Source organism: Oncorhynchus nerka, linkage group LG23, assembly GCF_034236695.1.
Source record: "Oncorhynchus nerka isolate Pitt River linkage group LG23, Oner_Uvic_2.0, whole genome shotgun sequence".
NCBI classification, from domain to species: domain Eukaryota; kingdom Metazoa; phylum Chordata; class Actinopteri; order Salmoniformes; family Salmonidae; genus Oncorhynchus; species Oncorhynchus nerka.
The window spans coordinates 21,626,785-21,646,196 of record NC_088418.1 but is presented as its reverse complement, the minus strand read 5'-3'; the positions used below and the strand labels follow the sequence as shown (position 1 = coordinate 21,646,196).

Below are 19,412 nucleotides of genomic sequence, written 5' to 3'. Positions count from 1 at the left end.
GATTATTTAGGCCGAATGGAAGCAAAAGTCGTCATGTTTTAGCACGTCACCTTAATATAAAGCAATGGACAGTTTTGGAATCATCATCATTGGGGTCATGGTAAAATACATATTTTGGAAGTTATTAAATCAAATCCTTATATAAGCTAGCCAGTTTGTTGTCTCTAGGCAGTAACATGTGGAGCTCTTCCTACTGATACAATATGACAGAAAATGCAATCCACTCCCATATTGCTCTTGGATACGACCCAAACTTCTGCTTTGCAGACAGGCTTTCTCACATGATTAATAACAATTTCCCATCTGCTATCTGTAGAGTATTTAACATTGCCCAAGTATTGAGCCCTGTCTCCAAGTCCTCCCTCAGCATTCGGTCCAAATTATTGTCAGTCAGATGCGTAGGTTTTCAGGGTCCATACAAAACTGCTGTAGACTATAGAATACCTTCAAGGTGTATCATTATAAGCAGACAATAAGCATGGCATGTGATAAGAATTGTTATATTTTATTAATAGCCTCATATTTTCATCTCATAGGTGTAATTTATTTTAGGGTATTTAATAGTTTGATTGAAAATGGTTTTGTCTTATTGAGAAAAGCTCATGGTCCTCACCTAACCTCATCTCCCATCGGGTAAGGCAAGTCAGGTACTTGAGGTCTTTCATTCTTCTTTGTGAAGGGAGGAGCTGGACCGCGTCCTCGGTGAACCTAGCCTATATGAGGACGAGAATAACGCACCACGCCAGACTTGTATCCGTGTGAATGCCAGGGGATGCTCAACATCTCCACACTAGGCTACATTCATTCTTATGGTCTCACATTCAAAGCGAATATTGCTACTTTTAAATACGTTTTTAGAATCAGGGGTAGATGTGTTTGTACTTTACAGTGTTAGTCCTGTAGAGAGTGGTAGTCCTGTAGAGAGCGGTAGATAGCTAGTTTTATTAAATTGTTTTATGCGGGCCCAGAGCATTGCATTGGCCCAGAGCAGTGTGCGCCCCATACTGTACATATGCGGAGGGAGGAGCAATAGTATATCTCTTGATTCCATTTCCCTGTCGTGGCAGCCTACCGAAACGTTACTGGAGCACCTTTTTACACATACCTCATGGGAAATCCCAAATAACGAGCACCTTGTGACTTTGTTTAAGTGCAAATTAGGGACCGCACGAGACGTTTTGACGGCAAGCGGCGCTTTGCAGAGGAATTTTTTTAAATAGAAAAGCCCGGTACTGTGCAGTTGCATACCCTACCACTCCACTTGCGCTTTATACGGAGAGGCATTGACTTTTTCATCCTCGTTTCAGTCTCAAAACAACCGTATTCCCGTCCAAAACAGTAGAAGAACCTGACGGTGAGTCTCATTGGCACATATTTACTTTCAAACGTGTTCTACCCACCTTGCATGTCGCATTTGTGCGTATTTTTCTGTCCAAGCTAGCCCTAGTAGCTGCATGGTTTGACAGATCAGCAGCATTATGTAGGCTACAGTATAGCTTCACCTTGGCCTCCTACAGTTTGCGTGCTAAAATATAATTCGCCGCAATTACTGTTGTACTGTTGTAGTGTTTATTTAATTTATTGTCTGATGTCGTTGTCGATGCAGATAGTCCGTGTGCAATGTATTCACGTAATCAACTGAGGGGCCTAACTTGTATTTATTAATTTATGATACTACACACACACACACACACACACACACACACACACACACACACACACACACACACACACACGCACGCATCTGTCTATTATTGTGCAGGTTGTGTGGCTTTGTGTGTAGGAGGTTCAAATATTATTTTATCAAGTAAGTGTCATATTGTTCAAATCTGGTGCAGGTATGTTTGTAGCACAGTTGCAGCAAATACTTTGGCTAACTGCCAACTTCTAAGGGTTACAGTACAAACTACACATCACATTTGCTATGATACCGCAGAATGAAACGGATAATTCTAGGCCTATAGCTCCATGAATATTGATTTCTGACAGTCATAGGGCATACCAACAATATGGGCCTGGGAAATATCATGGAACACATGACAGTTACGCACATCCATATCATTTAGTCTCGTTTGGGAAATTCCTGTGTAATGTCAATAGCTTGGCACAACGTTACTTACTATTCTATTATAATAAATGTGTCTGTTTTCTTAGCGCTGTCATACAGTAATGTCCATTTAAATGTTGCCTGGCTATCCAAACTCTATGCTCTGGCCAAACGCAACACCACGCCCATGGACATTAAAGTTTCTTCTCCTCAATCAGTCAATAGTGTACAACTGCAGCCCGCAATTCGGGGCGTTCCTGCATCTGGTCATTCCTGGCTCTGCAGGAATGCCCCCCCCTCCCTCGAGCGAATCCATTCTAGACCGTCTGATTGGTCCCAGAAACAGATGGGTTGGGCCAGACCCAGAACACACATGGGTAAAGCGGCGTTTTGAAAATGTGTCATTGGCTTTCATACTCTGATTGGTTCGAAATGATCCAATCACTGATGGCTTTGTTTTTGCACACATGGGGACCATTTTTAGTAGCTAGCCTAGGGTCCAGGAAAAATGTGGCCTTTTATAAACGGATTTCATGCAATTATACATCATTGTGCAGGACTGGATACTTTTGTAATACGGCACAACTGATGGAAATGACAGGCTACTTTGACACTGACCAACTGAGAATCTGAGATCAATAAAAACAACCTTGTCTTGAATCCATCAATAGCCTGGGCCTAGGTGTGTGTGGAGACACACATATTGTACAATATGACAAGAAAATTATAGTCCTAAAAAAAGCTTTTCAGTTTTACTGACTCGCCCAATAATGCACAGCTCGCTATGCGCTCGTGCCAAAGCCTACTTCTCTCTTGTTTTACTTAAAACAATGTTAGCTCAATAGGCCTATTTGGAAGTTGATTAAATATTAAGGTAGCTTAAAGCAGACAGATTAGAGTCTTCTCTCTTCAGCAGGAGCCATTTTGCTTTCCAACCACATCTAGGCAATAAAAATATAAAAAGCTATTGATCCTCTATGGCTACATTATAGGACTACTCGGGTGCAGTAGGCTATTCTGAAAATGTCATTTCTTTCTGAACAGACAGCAGTAATTCTATAACTTTGGCACATGTATTTACATTTATCAGGGGTGCTGCAGCACCTCCAGCAACTTTCCCGCAGCTAAGGAAATGATTAAGTGCTATCAGCCAACCAGGCCGAATATTGATGGTGATGTAAATCAAGTGTTATCAAGTGTTAATCAAATGTTATGCTGCTGTGGCAGTACTGTTGATATTTAAACTAATTAGCTTGCTACACACGCTCGACCGGGCGCGCACAATCTCCATTAAGGGCATACCAATGGATGGGGTGGGGGTGGCGAACTTGACGATGTCACAGCGACTTGGGGGCAGTGGGTTCAGAACAACGCCATACAAGTGGTAGGGCAAATATCAGGGATACTGATAGCTGTTTACATTTGGGAGGGAGATATTTCCCAGCTCTATGATAAAACCTAATACATCGAGTCCTTTGACTTTCATCCAGATTTCCACCTACACATGAATCATTACCTAGGTGTTTAAAACTCGGTCTTCTTTGCCTCTGTTGATTAGCCTTGGCCCTTGGCCAAATCAGACATTACACCATAAACATGTTTCTGAAAGCAAATAAACCCTGTGTGGGCTTTGGAAAGTTTCTGTATGCCAATGATTTCATTTATGTACAGTAACTCAGCCTCCTACATCTTGGGTTCCGTCACTTTCAGATGGGATGATAAAGGGGTGTCCTGACTGTCTGCGGTCACCAAAGATCCCATGCCACTTATCGTAAATGTAAGGGTGTTCACCCCGGTGTCCTGGCTAAATTCACAATTTGGCCCTCATACCATCATGGCCACCTAATCATCCCAGGCTTCTAATTGGCTCATTCATCCCCCCCCTACTCTCTCCTGTAACTATTCCCCAGGTCGTTGCTTTAAATGAGAATCTGTTCTCACTCAATTTACCTGGTAAAATAAGAGTTAAAGATACAACAATAACAAAAATGCATGTATGTGTGTATTAGTGCATACTGTTTATGTTTAGTACGGGGGGGTGTTATCAGTAACTCCCTAGAAAGGCAGGAACCTAGGAAGAAACCTAGAGAGGAACCAGACTCTGAGGGGTGGCCAGTCCTCTTCTGGCAGTGCCGGATGGAGATTATAACAGTACATGGCCAAGATGTTCAAATGTTCATAGATGACCAGCAGGGTCAAATAATAATAATCACAGTGGTTGAAGAGGGTGCAAAAGGTCAGCACCTCAGGGGTAAATGTCAGTTGGCTTTTCATAGCCGAGCATTCAGAGTTCGAGACAGCAGGTGCGGTAGAAAGAGAGAGTCGAAAACAGCAGGTCCGGGACAAGGTAGCACGTCCGGTGAACAGGTAAGGGTTCCATAGCCACAGGCGGAACAGTTGAAGCTGGAGCAGCAGCACGACCAGGTGGACTGGGGACAGCAAGGAGTCATCAGGCCAGGTAGTTCTGAGGCATGGTCCTAGGGCTCAGGTCCTCTGGGAGTGAGAGAGAGAATTAGAGTATTGTAAAGTGCTGTTCCACTGGATGTCATAAGGTGAAAGCACCAATTTGTAAGTCGCTCTGGATAAGAGCGTCTGCTAAATGACTTAAATGTAAATGTAGAGGGAGTGTACCTACATTCAAACAGGACGCTGTATAAGACAAGAGAATTACACCAGATATAACAGACTGACCCTAGCCCCCCGACACATACACTATTGCAGCATAGATACTGGAGGCTGAGACAGGAGGGGTTGGGAGACACTGTGGCCCCGTATGACGATACCCCCGGACAGGGCCAACCAGGCAGGATATAACCCCACCCACTTTGCCAGAGCACAGCCCCACACCACTAGAGGGATATCCGCAAAACACCAACTTACTACCCTGAGACAGGGCTGAGTATAGCTTATGAAGATCTCCCCCATGGCACGAACCTGACTACTTCATGAAGCTGGTTGAGAGAATGCCAAGAGTGTGCAAAGCTTTCATCAAGTCAATGGGTGGCTACTTGGAAGAATCTGAAATCTGAAATATATTTGAATTTTTTTCACACTTTTTTGGTTACTACATGATTCCGTATGTGTTATTTCATAGTGTTGGTGTCTTCACTATGATAAAATAAAGAAAAACCCTTGAATGAGTAGGTGTGTCCAAACTTTTGACTAGTACTGTATTCACACCCTTGAGTCAATACATGTTAGAATCACTTTTAGCAGTGATTATAGCTGTGAGTCTTTCTGGGTAAGTCTCTAAGAGCTTTCCACACCTGGATTTTACAATATTAGCATATTTTTTTTTATAGCTCTGCCAAGTTAGAAAGCCATTTTCAAGTCTTGCTGTAGATGTTCTAGCTGATTTAAGTCATAACTGTAACTGGGCCACTCAGCAACATTCAATGTCATCTTTGTAAGCAACTCAAGTGTATATTTGGCCTTGTTTATTATCCTGCTGAAAGGTGGATTTGTTTCCCAGTGTCTGTTGGAAAGGATACTAAACCAGGTTTTCCTCTAGGATTTTGCCTGTGCTTAGCTCTATTCTGTTTCTTTTTATCCTAAATATTTCCTTAGTCCTTGCCGATGACAAGCATAGCCATAACATGATGCAGCCACCACCATTCTTGAAAATATGAAGAGTGGTACTCGGTGATGTGCTGGATTATCCCCAAACATAACGCTTTGTATTCGGGACATAGAGTTAATTTCTTTGCACATTTTTATCAGTTTTACTTTAGTGCCTAACAACAAACAGGATGCATGTTTTGGAATAATTTTATTCCATACAGGCTCTCTTCTTTTCACTCTGTCATTTAGGTTAGTATTGTGGAGTAACTACAATGTTTTCTCCTCTCACAGCCATTCAACTCTGTAACTGTTTTAAAGACACCATTGGCCGGATGGTGAAATCCCTTAAGCGGTTTCCTTCCTCTCTGTCAACGTTATCTTTGTAGTGACTGGATGTATTGATACACTTGCATTGATATTTTAGTCATTTAGCAGACGCTTTTATCCAGAGTGGCTTACAGTAGTGAGTGCATACAGTTTTTGTACTGGTCACCCATGGGAATCGAACCCACAACCCTGGCGTTGCAAGCTCCTTGCTCTACCAACTGAGCCACACCATCCAAAGTGTAATTACTAACTTCACCATGCTCAAAGGGATATTCAATGTATTTTTTTTACCCATCTCCCAATAGGTGCCCTTCTTTTCGAGTCATTGGAAAACCCTCCCTGGTCTTTGTGGTTGAATCTGTGTTTGAAATTCACTGCTTGACTAAGGAACCTTACAGATAACTGTATGTGTGGGGTACAGAGATTAGGTATTCATAAAAAAAATATGTTAAACACTATTATTGCACACAGAGTGAGTCCATGTAACGCATTATGTGACTTGTTAAGCAAATTTGTATTTAGGCTTTGCCATAACAAAGGGATTGAATACTTATTGACTCAAGACATTTCAGCTTTTCCTCCTCATTTGCCCCTCGGTCTCTCTCTGTATGGGGCAGTGGTGCTGGAAGCTTAGATAAAGTGAGATGGAGTTCAGTTATATAAGCAGGCTATGCAGTGCAGCCGATGTCCTGATCTGAATCCACTCTATTATGATGTCAGAGAGAGCAGAGAAGAGGAGACTACAGAGAGACCGTGACATGCTGGGTTGTCAAACACATCGAGCCCTTTCCTGAACAGTCTAGGCTGAGAGTGAGAGTGGGCAATGGGGCCAGACTGGAATTTGTCCGGATTCCATTACTTACTTCTACAATATCGACTAAGACTGGACAATGTACTGTCTTTGAGAAATATGATATTTTTTTGGGTTACAATGTTCTTTGCTTTGACAGTGAATGGTTTTCATGTCGACTTGACCTGAATACTGTGCAGCAGAGTTAGTCATCCCACACATGTCCCCGGAGTGCTCTCGCGTGATTGTCCCTGCTCATGTTTATGACTAATTAGATTATGTCACCGATTTATGCCATGCGTTCACAGGTTGCTCTCGTGGTCTCCGTTCAGAAAGGTGCAGGCAGCACAAAATGCCGTCAGCTGATCTGTATGTTTTCGCTCTGCGAATGACAGCATTTGGGGCACATCGTCTTTACGACGGATAAGCTTCTCTCAAAACCTTTTATATCAAAGTCTATTTGAATGATTAAGATGAAGGTTATGTAGAGTTGGTCCCATAGATGTGAGCGGATAACAATTGAGATTGTTTGACTGGCTAAACAATAGCCAGCGTTGTCTGTCCTGAGATATGCTCACATACCATTGTGCATCCAATTTGTTGATCCGCCGGGTTGAATTGAATTGGACTGACCTTCTCCCAAAGGCTTTAAATGTGCGCTTTTGATAAATGAGTGTTATAACAGTGTGTGACAATGCCAACGTTTACCATTTTCATTTTATTAACACGGTTGACCAAAATGTCATCTTTCTCCCAGAGGTAGAGTTGAAACATGTCCTGGCCCGATGCATTAGAGGTTGTTTTGTGCAGTTACCAACAAGTGACTATCTTTAAGCAACAAGGTCCCCCTGGGGGTTTGTGGTAAATGGCCAATATACCACGGCTAAGGGTTGGTCTTATGCACCACGGTGCGGAGTGCCTGGATACAGCCCTTATTGGCCATATACCACAAACCCCTGAGGTGCCTTATTGCTATTATAAACTGGTTATCAGTGTAATTAGAGCAGTACAAATATATGTTTTGTCATACCCGTGGTATACTGTCTGATATGCCATGGATGTCAGTCAATCAGCATTTAGGGCTCGAACCAGCCAGTTTATAATCCCTTTATACTCTCTTCACCATACTTCTGTGTTTGACACACTCCCATTGATTTCTAGTCAATAGTAACCACTTTTTATCTTGTCTAGCAACTATATTTCTGTTCATTTATTTTCTGTGAAATCTGAAAACTTTCTGAAATTTCAATCTCAACTCTAGATTAATCACACTTCTGTAGTTATTCCACTCTAGCAAGGACAATGTATGAAGTGAAGCAGTATCCCCCATTATAGGTCAAAAGAGTATGGTGGTGAATATTCGTGGATACAAAACATTTTTCATACACAATCATGGTACCAATACTGGTTTCTATTTCATCAGATGTATTTCCTTTAACCGATTATTAGAAAATTGCACACAGAAGGAAAAGGATAAATTGCAGCCTGCAGTACCCCGGTCGGTCTTCAATTTGAGATACTCAGAAGGGACAGCACTGAGCTTGCCTGCAAAGTCACTTCCTAGAATAGCTTCAACTGTGCAATGTTTCCAAAAACTCCTCTGTGAAGCAAGATGGCAACGCACTAAAACGACACTTCCTGATCTTCAAATGCCCACTGAGACTTCACATCGGAAACAATGGGGTGACGTCATTGATGGTTTTGTCAATTCATTTTACGGTCTATGGCAGTGGTCACCAACCAGTCGAGCGCAGTAGGTGCACTTGATTCAAAAGTTCCCCTTTTTTTGCCATTTCCTTTGTCTGAAAAGACAAACTCCGCTTACCAGGCGGACCGGGAGATCTGTGGCTAAATAAATTGAGTGTGCCAACTGCGCTGGCCAATCGGATCGCTAAAAAAAACTGTGTGCCTACCTAAAGCTTCCATGACCCTGGCCACAGCTATTTCATAAAAACAATTACTATAGATAGCGATTTCTTTAAAACAATTACTGTACATAGACTATCAAAGAATAGCTACAGCAAAGAGCTGCTGTTTTAATGAGCGAGTTCATGTTTAAGTTTTTATTCAGCACTGCCCCCCAAAAATGATTCAACACTATTACAAAACATAAAATGCACTTCTCTCTACTTCAGTTCGCGCTGCAACTGCATGAATGCGTAGCCAAGTGTATCGATAGCCCTTCGTTTAAACTATTATTAGCAGCTCGTTGTGTCTATTTTAATATTGAGGAGTATTTCACTTTCTCTGGTCATAGGAACAACGTGAATTTGTGCCTGAGGCAGATGTGTTACCGACTTGAGTTTCGCCATCAGGTCGAAGACAAGACGGTGTCCCCTCTCCTGGTCAGTCTCACCGGAGGAAAGGAAGGAGGGAGCAGGGGTCGTGAGAGGCGGACCCTCTGCTTATCTCTCCCTCCCTCTGCTGAGACTAATACCTTGTTCAAGACAACTGGGAACTCGGAAATCTCCGACTTCAGTGTGTTCAAGACAACAAGGAACTCGCAGGTGCTACACAAACTCATCTATTTTCTAATCAAAGTTCGAGTTTTTAAATATAATACGGTCTGAGAAGAACAATATTGGCAGGCCAGGCATGTAGCCAATATTCTGTGATAATGTATTAAACCTACTGTTCAAACCTCATTCCTACAGAACTGTTTTTATTAGGTTCATGTTTTTATGGTAGATCTCGGCTTGCTTTTTGACTGCAAAAGTGATCTTGACTCAGAAAAGGTTGGTGACCACTCGTCTATGGTTTAACCAGTAGATAGGGGTCAAACGACATGAGGTCAGATGAGACTTAAATGGTTTAGGGTTGTCATTGTGACTCGCCATTGGCTGAGGTGAAGAAGGGGCTATTTACTGAGTGCGGGTTGTCATTTCTGTGTGACCAATGGTTTTCCTCAGGCACCATTTCAGTTGAGCTTCTACATCACCCCAAGCTTAAAGTTGCACTATGCAGAAACCGCTCCACCATTTCCTGGTTGTTAAAAGTATAATAGTTCACCTAATTTCAGTTTGTGACAAAATAAGATAGTATAGTGTAGAGAATCATTGTACCATCTGAACCTCTGAAATATATTTTCCATAACCACAAATATTGTTGTTTCAGCTGTTTGAAGCGGGTGTACAAAACTGAACGTAAAAGACTCAAAAGCAAAACTTAAGAACAAGAAGCATAGAAATAGCAGACATAGAACAGATCCACTACTTCTTAGACTTGCTTTCAAGTAGAATGACCGATCTATAACTCATTCTATGTGAATTTGGTCAGGTCTCCCAAAAAGTGACAAATTGTTCTATGTTGCTTTTCTTCTTGAATGCAATGATTGATTTTGGGCACCAAACTTTTTCAGCCCACATACAATGAACTTCATGAACCGTAGGTACCTGTTCACCTCTCAGTGTGAACTTGAGTGAAGTGGCGGCTGAGTTCCTTACACTACTAATGAAGCTGAACTTTGACTGGCTGCTTTCAGCCTGTTCAGAGGACAACGCAGCCCCCTAACTGCTGATAAGCTTGCCTGGCGTCTTTGAGATAACGCACACTACCACAGACGACAACGCGCCCACACAAACAGACCACTACCAACAAACCGTCTGCGTCTCGCCTTCAGAGGCAAATGTGTGGCTTTCCAAAGATTTTTTCGTCTCTGTTCTTTCAGCTCCAGCCAAGCTAAGCCAAGCCTCCTCTCTTCATTTCCTAGCAGGCAGGGTCCCCATAACTTTTCTGTCTCTGCTCGTTTTTATTTGCTTTTTCTTCTCGGCTGGGATTTCCATGCAAATGGATGCCAGACAGCGCCCTCCTCCACCTCTCTTGCCACTCCTAGTATGATCATGACTGCGAGACTTCCATGAGCCCACTCTCTGCCTCAGGGCCTCTCTCTCAATTCAATTCAAGGGGCTTTATTGGCATGGGAAACATATGTTAACATTGCCAAAGCAAGTGAAGTAGCTAATATACAAAAGCCTCTCTCTCTTTCTTTCTCTCTCTGCCTCTCTCTCTCTCTCTGCCTCTCTCTCTCTCTCTGCCTCTCTCTCTCTGCCCCTCTCTCTCTTTCTGTCTTAATCTGCAGCCGACTTCAGCTCACAGGGACACGATAAGGTATAAAACGTCCCTTTATTGGACAGGGGGAGTTGAGGCTGTTTTTACACATATCAAAAGCAGTCATGTAGCCCTGGTTACGACTGCTTGTTCCCTCCAGCTCTACAACCTCTTTCATGAGCTGGAAGATTTGGCGCGCGGCGCGGGAGCATTATTTTTGCCAGGGCGACGGCTTTACGAGTCGGAGTCCATCTGACACTGTCTGGCATGGGCCCATTTTAGTAGCCTCTCTGTTTGTGTTTACACACTGGGAGAGAAATGAAGTCGTGACGGATTTGCGGAGATGTCACAGGCAAGCAGAGTAGCAACCCTGAATGGCGTAGCATGATTCAGTATAAATATACACCGGTCTTCTCTGGCCTACAACTACTGTAGTTTAATCTGCTCAGAATATCAATATCATCATTTAAACCACAAGTAGTAGTTTAATCTTGACGCTTTTTATATATATATATATTTTTTTGTCCCTAAGGTATAATTGTTTCCTTGTAGTTATGAATGCTTCAAACAGCAAAGCTCAGATCAACATGGCAGTGTCAACATAAATGCTATTGTTTTATATAGGTTTTCTGCATAAATAAACTTTTATATACCCCTATATCACACACTCACAAACTGCAAACCTTGTGTACAATTAATTAGTTAGAGAGAAGTCTCATGTCACTTTCATTTTCACCCCCTGTAGCTTTATAATCGTGGCAAAGTTGGTTCCTGTTTCAGTCACGTCTTTGGCCATGTGAACGTGGGTCAAACAAAACCACCCTAATGATTGGTTGACATGTAGTGCCTCCCACAATGCAGGCGATGGCTGCAAGTTGCAGTTGGTGAGAAGCAACTGCAGTGAATTGAAGGCGACTTCATAGAGAACTGCATAAACTGTGATCACTGGAGTTTTGTCAAATTCCTGCAGTCGACAATTTTTATAACCATAATGCAACACACTTTAAAAGGCAATGACACCGACTTGACAAAAGTTATCCAATCGAACGCGCCCAATAACGCCTCCACATAAAGACCCTATGAGTATTCTAAATGTATAGATAGTTTGTAATAGTGGGCACTTTGAATACAGTGTTGTTTGACCTTAATGAAAAAAGCTTTTTAATTTGGTGTCATGTCAAACCAGACTGTGGTGGGCACTACGTTCTAACTATAGGATTAGAATGATTCTGACAGTTTACCCAAGTGTTTCAATGTAAATCACAAGTCAAATCATAATTGCAATATTTTGTTAAAAATAAGGCCTAGATGTTTTGCCCATATCGTGCAGCCCTACGTGGCAGTGTGGAAATACATTTTTGGTTGAAGTTTGATGGAACAGTATAAAACAATCAGAATGGAGAAAGACCAATTGAAGTCACTTAGAATGTATGTGGTCTCACCCTAGGGTCACGCACTACTCATAAAGCAAATGTAGAAATTAAGAACCTGTCAAACACAGTCCTACTGTAAAAAAATCGGACATTTTGGCCATATGGGCTAGACCGAATTAAAGGGGATGATTAGAATGTTGGCAGCGGACCAAGTTCTATTCAGCTAATAGATAGTACCTTGCCATCTGTAAATAGGTCATCGTTTTATTGCTTAAATGAAAATTGAACTGCTAAATTTGTTTATGAACATCCAATTATTATTATATATATATATTTTTTTATCTTACCCATTATTTTTACTTTGTCAAGAAACACTTACTCAGTTAGCGTGCCGAGTCAGCATACTACCTCAGAACAATCATCAAACTGCAACAGAATGGGAAGGAAATTACAAACGAGCACGGAAGTTTACATAAGATGGCCACGATCTTAGCTCTGCCCTTCCGAAGCCTAAACAGAACTGCCAATCAGGGTGGGTAGAATATATGGGTGTCTATGGTGAAGAAACACGGCCCTTTTATTGCCCTGTTTTTGTAGTCTTTCATGCTTCAGGAAATTTCGATGGACTTATTCCAGGAGCTGAGGGTATGGTAGGTCCCGAGCAGCAGTCCGTCCACCTCTTCATTGAGCCTTTCAAATTTAAGGCCACTTCTTACTCTAGGGTCCTATTTTATTTTTAACGCTAACTGGCTAACATATACAAGGCCAAATAAGAGCTCCTTGTTGCACAGTCGGCCCTTAAAATAGAAATGTGGCTTTTCGTTAAAGCCCCGGCTCTTCACCCAAGACAGGCTGTGGAATTCCAAGTATGGGGAAATGAATGGACTTTGGGATAATGCGTGTGTGTTTGTGTGTGTGTGTGTGTGTGTGGGGAAGTGAATTTACTTTGGGATAATGTGTGAGTGAGAGAGTAGGCCTTATTAAGCTTTTACTGTGCTGGGCTATGACATCCTGCCTCCTTTTGACTGTCACTACAAGGCTTACATATTCATTTACTGCAAGCTGCTTCAGTTGGAGAGCGCCCAAGTTTTTTGATCACACTTCTGGCTCTCTCCCTTAACACATAGTCCCACATCAGTTTCCCTGGAGCGATGAACAGAGAGATGTGTGTAAAATATTCCTTTGGCTACAGAGAGAGACAGAGAGAATAACTACAGTTTATTTGTTTGTGTCTTGCACTGAAATACTGAAGTGTTGATGTTGTCCCTCCATCATTTTTTTTGGACAAGACATGACCCTTTGCCCAGTGAGCCGCAATCCCAGTCCCAAGGTTCAATGTTTGTCTGACGAGAGACATCTGAAAGATGAACTTTCCGGAATCATATTGTTCAGCTCCACATGATTACACTCTGACTGAGTTTCTGTACATTCAACAGTAAGCCAAGCCTGGGGCAGTTACTGGTTTTGTTTTGTTTTTATTTCTGTGGTGAAATAATCTCATAAACCACAGTAATTAATTGAACACCCACAGTAATTGATCACTATCACTGATATTATCATACGAATTGTGATACCAATTAAGGCATCACATGAACATGATACAGTATTGGTTCAAATTCTGCGTTAAAATCCCCCCGGTATGGAGATTATTTCCAATGATCTATTGTAGTCAGTATGCAGCGAATGGGCAACCAATGTACTCTGTGAACTGTGTTGATTGATTAGATAGGTGAGGGATGAATAGCTGGGGATAGGGCAGGGCTGGGGCTGGGTTGCTAGCCGAGGTGAGATCCTGTAATGAGGGCTTGCAGGAGTTCCCCTCCGGAAGATTAGCAACCGCGCTAGCAACCCAACCGGCGAAGGGGGCCCTGCACATAGGAAATAGGAAACTCCACGACACAAAACACTCCTTTGTTTGTTGATGCTGCCGTGCCCGCTGCTGCTGATTCTACCTCCATTTGTCATCTTGTCCCGATTGTTATCTCAGCTCTCAACTTAACCCCCGTCACTCCCTCCCTCTCCTGCACACCTGTTATTTCATGCATCAGGTGACTTGACTATGAGAAGGCCTCTTGATATTCTTTTGTGAGAGTGTGTGTGTGTGTGTCTGTGTCTGTGAAGAGGCAGTGGTTGGGTGCATGTAACAATGAAGTCATAGCTCAAGGGGACTTGGGTGTGTTTTGTGTGTGTTTGTATGCCCGTACGTGCGCATGTCTGTGTGAATTCCCATTGTGTCCTCATGGGTGTGGATGCATTTAAACAATTAGCACTTTTCCCGTCAAGAAATGGAGATTGTTGTTTGCCAGGTATACTATTACCAACAAGTAGAAACGTCACCGTCCGTGTCTTTGACTGTGACACACCATGACTGTCAAGGGTTGGAACCGGTTCAGGGAACAGAACCAAAAAAAAAGGAAAATAGTACAATTATTGGAGGAACAGAACCCGATCCGAAAACTAAAGCGATCTATACTGTTCCAGAACATAACTGTTATTTTAAAAGCATGGGAACCGGTTAATAACATTATTTTATGCTCTGGGCATTTTTTTCCAGTCCCACATAAATTGCAGCAAAGTGCCTATGCAAAGCCCTCACTCTGTCACTCAGAATCTTATTCCAGCCTCTGCCTGCCAGCTGGAAATCCTACATAGGTTACTATAGCTACATAGGTTACTATAGCCTACATAGGTTACTATAGCCTACATAGGTTACTATAGCCTACATAGGTTACTATAGCCTACATAGGTTACTATAGCCTACATAGGTTACTATAGCCTACATAGGTTACTATAGCCTACATAGGTTACTATAGCCTACATAGGTTACTATAGCCTACATAGGTTACTATAGCCTACATAGGTTACTATAGCCTACATAGGTTACTATAGCCTACATAGGTTACTATAGCCTACATAGGTTACTATAGCCTACATAGGTTACTATAGCCTACATAGGTTACTATAGCCTACTGACGATATTACAAGTGTAATTCAGAAATTAGGAAGAGATGTTTAATCAGAGAAGAATGGATTTACTTTTTCACTACAAGTTGTTTCACATTGGATTTATTAACTACAAAAAAGTAAGATGTGTTATTAATTCTAGTTAATTCTCTTCACACACAAGTTTGTTAGTTGGCTGGCTAGCTAGCTAGCTAACGCTTGCTCTGGTCCAACGTTAAACCAAAGACATTCAAAGTTCCTCAATAGAAGCCGCTCGCCTCCATAGGTGTAATTCTGTGGGCCAATTCAGATAATACATGTCATAAGAAGATGCCCAGCGCTTCAAGGCAAGCTTCCTCCACCCTCGCTCGCTCTCTCCTCCCCCTTAAAATTGCATTTGCTCTAAACAACTTCCCTATACAGATTAAATCACGTACCCGATCCACAGCAAGTTGCTCTATCAGCACTGATTGCTGAAGTAATTTACTGTCAAGCTAAATGTACATTTTTTTTTGGGGGGGGGGGGTATTTCAGAGATTTAAATATGCACTATGCAGAAATTGCCCTGACATTTCCTGGTTGCTAAAATTGTAATAGTTCCTCATTTCAGTTTATTTGACCAAACAAGTAAATATAATGTAGAGAATCATTGTACCATCTAAACTAGAGGTCAACCGATTAATCGCAATGTCCGATTAATTAGGGCTGATTTAAAGTTTTCATAACAATCGGTAATTTTGGACGCCGATAAAAAAATAAATAATAATAAAATAAATAATAAATAATAATACAAAAAAAAAAAGTATATATATATTTTTAAAAAAAAATTTAAAATATATTTTATTTGTATTTAAAAAAAAAAAATTATACACCCTTTATTTAACTAGGCAAGTCAGTTAAGAACACATTCTTATTTTCAATGACGGCCTAGGAATGGTGGGTTAACTGCCTGGTGAACGACAGATTTGTACCTTTTCAGCTCAGGGATTCAATCTTGCAACCTTACGGTTAACTAGTCCAACGCTCTAACCATCTGCCTCACGAGGAGCCTGCCTGTTACGCGAATGCAGTAAGAACCGAAGGTAAGTTGCTAGCTAGCATTAAACTTAATCAATCATAATCACTAGTTATAACTACACATGGTTGATGATATTACTAGTTTATCTAGCATGTCCTGCGTTGCATATAATCGATGCAGTGCGCATTCGCGAAAAAGGACTGTCGTTGCTCCAACATGTACCTAACCATAAACACCAATGCCTTTCTTAAAATCAATACACAGAAGTATATATTTTTAAACCCGCATATTTAGCTAAAAGAAATCCAGGTTAGCAGGCAATATTAACCAGGTGAAATTGTGTCACTTCTCTTGCGTTCATTGCACGCAGAGTCAGGGTATATGCAACAGTTTGGGCCGCCTGGCTCATTGCGAACTAATTTGCCAGAATGTTACGTAATTATGACATAACATTGAAGGTTGTGCAATGTAACAGGAATATTTAGACTGATGGATGCCAAACGTTAGCGGGGTGTGCGCTAATAGCATTTCAAACGTCACTCGCTCTGAGACTTGGAGTAGTTATTCCCCTTGCTCTGCATGGGTAACGCTCCTTTGAGGGTGGCTGTTGTCGTTGTGTTCCTGGTTTGAGCCCAGGTAGGAGCGAGGAGAGGTACGGAAGCTATACTGTTACACTGGCAATACTAAAATGCCTATAAGAACATCCAATAGTCAAAGGTATATGAAATACAAATGGTATAGAGATAAATAGTCCTACAATTCTATAACTACAACCTAAAACTTCTTACCTGGGAATATTGAAGACTCATGTTAAAAGGAACCACCAGCTTTCATATGTTCTCATGTTCTGAGCAAGGAACTTAAATGTTAGCTTTCTTACATGGCACATATTGCACTTTTACTTTCTTCTCCAACACTTTGTTTTTGCATTATTTCAACCAAATTGAACATGTTTCATTATTTATTTGAGGCTAAATTGATTTTATTGATGTATTATATTAAGTTAAAATAAGTGTTCATTCAGTATTGTTCTAATTGTCATTATTACAAATACATTTAAAAAATCGGCCGATTAATCGGTATAGGCTTTTTCTGTCCTCCAATAATCTGAATCGGTATCGGCGTTAAAAAAATCATAATCGGTCGACCTCTAATCTAAACTGCTATCAAATATATTTTCCATAACCAAAAATATTGTATTTTCAGCTGTTTGAAGCTGGTGTACAAAACCGAAAGCTAAAGACTCAAAAAAAGTGTAAGGCATGGAGAAAAAAAATGTAAGGCATGGAACTAGGGCACATAAAACAGATCTACCGCTTCATAGGGTTTTAATGAGTGACAGATCTATAACTCACATTTCTATCTGAATTTTGTTGGGTCACCCAAAAAGTTACATATTGCAGCTTTAAAAAGGAACAGAAAGGAAGAATGTAAACTGTACATTTTTTGGGGGTTACAACCGGTTCAGAACTTTATTTTGTTGTCAGAACAGTGTAACGGGGAAGAAAAATATATGGTTCTATTCAGAACGAAACGATTATGTTCCAACCCCTGATGACTGTTTGATTTGATTTGGATTTACCAGGATGCCCATTAGCCGACAGCTTGTTGACACTTCTTTCATATATTTATATAGTGCCGTGTCATTACATGACCGTCATTGATCTCACTTTCGAAGAAGAACTCTGTACAACACCAATAAGTTATTTCCAACCTAATTAATGCACAAAAACAGTTTGGAGCAATGTTTTATTTTTTAAATTTATTTTTCCTTTATTTAACTATGCAAAACCCTAACCCAGAAAACACTGGGCCAACTGTGCGCCGCTCTATGGGACTCCCAAACACAGCCGGTTGTGATACAGCCTGGAATCGAACCAGGGTCTAGCACTGAGATGCCGTGCTTTAGACCGCTACGCCATTTGGGAGCCCAATGTAGGGTAGTGTTGTCACGATACCAGAATTTTGACCTATACCAGGTTTAGTATCACAATACACAATAATATCACGATACTCAATACCAAAAACGATACCACGGCAAAAAATAAGGAATATTAGCCAAAGTCACAGAATGGACCTTGATCCAAAAATATGAAATCAGCTGCTGCTCTGTTCAAACTTTGGGCAGCTTTTGAGTTTTAATTTCTATACATCAACATTTTTCAGACTGCCATGTATGCATTAATGAGTCAATTATACAGTCATACAATCAATTTGACTTTGGTAAAAAAAAAAGAATAAATCTAACTACATAATGGTTATCATTTATTTGAATGGTAAATCTCTATTGATAAACAGGGTAAATTAAGATGTCGCCTAGGCCTATCCATGCTTTGAGTTACTGAGCTTGTTTTAGGTGATTTCACGGGGCTACAGATGACAAACAATCTGTTTCCCTTCTATTTGGGACTTATTTTATTGTACTGATAAACAACATTTGCATAGAAGTAGCTAGGCTTGGGCGGTATCCAGATTTTCATATTGTCATACCATCCTTCTCTTATACTGCGATTTATGGTATTACCGGCATAGCACACCAGAATGCTAAAACAATTAGCACAAACTAATAGCGAAATCACATAGACAATGTTAGCTAAATGCTAACGAGCGAAAACAAACAAACAAATGGCAAAAACAGGCAAATCCAACTCATAAAGTTATAAGCATAGCTAGTCTCTACCGAATGTCATTTTCAGTGAGTGTGGACATTTTCAAGTGAAAGTGAAGTAGAGAAATTGCACAAATGAACAAAGTTGTGATGCATACTTTTCTGAGGAAGAGCAGCATGTGTAGTACACAGAGCAGAAATGAGTAGAACGCTAGTAGTAAGCACAGGGGAACTAACGCTAGTAGTAAGCACAGGGGAACTAACGCTAGTAGTAAGCACAGGGGAACTAATGCTTGTAGGAAGCACAAGGAAAAATGGCAGCTGTACAGCTCTTTGATTTCTGGCAGAAATCCATTATAAGATTCACTGCATGACCAAAAGTATGTGGACACCTGCTCGTTGAACATCTCATTCCAAAATCATGGGCATTAATATGGAGTTGGTCCCCCCCAGCGCTAGCAGGGTCGAAATTTCACTAACTGACTTGTTGGAAAGGTGGCATCCTATGATGTTGCCACGTTGCAAGTCACTGAGCTCTTCAGTAGGGCTATTCTACTGCCAATGTTTGTCTTTGGCGATTGCATGGCTGTGTGCTTGATTTTATACACCTGTCAGCAACGGGTGTGGCTGAAATAGCCAAATCCACTCATTTGAAGTGGTTTCAACAGGCTGTTGTATAAATAATGTATCTGATAGCA

At 41.2% G+C, this 19,412-nt stretch overlaps 1 protein-coding gene across 2 annotated transcripts in view; it reads left to right on the top strand.

The window, feature by feature from the left end:
• Positions 1–816: 816 nt before the first annotated feature.
• Positions 817–19,412, top strand: part of LOC115106454 (thyroid hormone receptor alpha-like) — a 159,142-nt gene continuing 140,546 nt past the window's right edge. For both annotated transcript variants that reach the window (XM_029629219.2, XM_029629217.2), the window contains exon 1: positions 817–1,354. The gene's annotated coding sequence lies outside the window, so the exon portion shown is untranslated. The remainder of the gene's footprint in view (positions 1,355–19,412) is intronic.